The sequence below is a fragment of the Pipistrellus kuhlii genome, unplaced genomic scaffold (assembly GCF_014108245.1).
Source record: "Pipistrellus kuhlii isolate mPipKuh1 unplaced genomic scaffold, mPipKuh1.p scaffold_m20_p_1, whole genome shotgun sequence".
NCBI classification, from domain to species: Eukaryota; Metazoa; Chordata; class Mammalia; order Chiroptera; family Vespertilionidae; genus Pipistrellus; species Pipistrellus kuhlii.
In genome coordinates this window covers 193,075,088-193,077,108 of record NW_023425404.1, presented here as the reverse complement: position 1 = coordinate 193,077,108, position 2,021 = coordinate 193,075,088, and the positions used below count along the sequence as shown (strand labels likewise).

The following is a 2,021-nucleotide window of genomic DNA, read 5'->3' as shown; positions in this document are numbered from 1 at the left end:
CCTGTGAAATTCTGCTCCCAAAGTCCTGGTGGCTGCTTTGTGTTTCATCCTATATTTTTCTAAGCTTGGGATTCCTCTGTTCTCCCATGTGGCACAAAACCGGTGGCTGGGCCTGGCCTTCCAAAGCCAGAGAGTGCCAACAGCAGGGCGGTGTCCACACCCAGGACAATGGGCTCTTCAAGCCACAGCAAGCTGCTCAGGGTCACATGGTTTGTATGGGACGCAGTCTCCTGCACACACACAAGAGCTCCCATTCTTCCAGACCCGTGACGGTGACTTCATTACTGCCCGAGTCGCTGGGGCTGATGCAAGCTGCAAACCTCGCTTCCCACCCCATAGAGGAAAGAAAACCAAACCAAACCCCGGGTGTGAAGAGAAAAGCCAAGTGTGAGGTCGAGGCCGTCTCTGAAGCGGGCACCAGGTGTGGTAATTACACTTGGTTTACGACCGCAGTCGCTTGTGTGCCGTGATCTGGCCCAGCATCTGTGATAGCAAACATGCTCGGTGCTTCGGGAAGCAAGACGCACAGTGGCCAGATGGTGACTTCGGGAGGACATCATTCACGTAGCACGTCCTTCCCCAACACAGAGTTCTAGGCAGGAATCTTGAATGCTGTGCTGAGCACAACAGAACAAGAAAACTTCACACCTAAGAAGGCGCACAGCCATGGGCTGAAGATGAACGGTCTGGACAGTGATTCAGATAGGAGGCCCAAATGGCAGTCAGGGGCCAGACTCCGAGCAGCTGATCTAGCCAGCCCCCCCTCCTCCTCCTTGCTTACAGAGGAGCTGCCATCCTCCTCTGGGGAGTCTCCAAAGCACTCTGTGGGGGGAAGGGCGAGCCCTGAAATAACACAGGCGGCAGAAACTGGGTCATTTACCTACTTTATTTTTTCTTCTGAAATTAACTTGGTGTCGTGACAGGCCTCGTCAGCACCTACTTGCCCGGTATTTTAATGTTGACAGTGACCAAGTGAAAAGAGAGCTTCTACCTCAGCAGCCAGGAGGAGCCCTAGGAGCTGGGAGTGGACCCTGGAAAGAGTCAATCCAGTTGACCTCTCGGTATGCATGCATAACCAGTGGTCATGGACAACAGGGGGGTGGGGGCACGCGTGGGGAGGGTTTTGGGATGGGAATGGGGAGGAAGAGGACAAATATGTGATACCTTAATCAATAAAGAAATTTTAAAAACATTTAAAAAGCTGAGGGAAAAAAAAGAGTCAATCTGCCTTCTTAGAAACTAAGAAGCCTTGGTATCGTCTTTGGACTACAAGCAAGCAAGCAAAACAGCTCCGGCCCATGCAAACTGGATCACTAACTCTGCACGATGCTGCAGAAGGGAAGAGAACCAGGTCTGCTAAGGTAATTGTGGTGATAGAAATGTATTAGCGTCAGAAGCTACTGAGGTGGTTCATTCTATCCTAGTACAGTATAAAAAACAAACAAACAAACAAAAAAAAAAAAACAGCTCGGGCTCAGGGTTGGTTTAGGCAAGTTCTTGCCGGCTCAGGAGTGCTGTGTATCTGGCCCACAGAGAGTTAACAAGGCCGGCGTTCCCACCTGTCAGTGGCATTTAAAACGCAGCAAGCCTGTCTGGAATCTGTGCGATTTCCACAACCTACACACTTGAGTCCCAACCCACGAAATAAGGACAGGCACAGTGAAGGTCATGCTGCTGCTGCAAAACAAGGTCAGCCCCAGACCGCTGAGAGGCAGATCTAACCGGGTCAAACATGAGGCGGGGTGTGCCCTCGTCCCTGTGGTCTCTGCCCTCCGCATCACAATCATGCGTGCGCCCATAAGTGAGAGGAGTCCTCGCCTCCTTTGGGACCAAGATCAGCCTAGAAAAGCAGTGTTGCTATGCTGTGTTTTTGCTGTTTGTTTTATTGCTTCTGTGTCACAGGAATAAATGCTTTCATAATACCAAACGGGGGTAGTTTTTGCACACCTGCCGATGGCCATGTCCCCATCCGTCTCCTGGCCTGCTGCTAGGTGCACCTGTCCAGAGAATGAGCCCTGCTG

The 2,021-nt window shown here is 51.5% G+C and overlaps 1 non-coding gene across 1 annotated transcript; it reads left to right on the top strand.

The window, feature by feature from the left end:
* Positions 1 to 1,298: 1,298 nt before the first annotated feature.
* LOC118710326 lies at positions 1,299 to 1,431 on the top strand. The gene has a single exon (XR_004985381.1). It is a non-coding gene; the product is annotated as a small nucleolar RNA SNORA66 (small nucleolar RNA).
* The last annotated feature ends 590 nt before the right edge of the window (positions 1,432 to 2,021 follow it).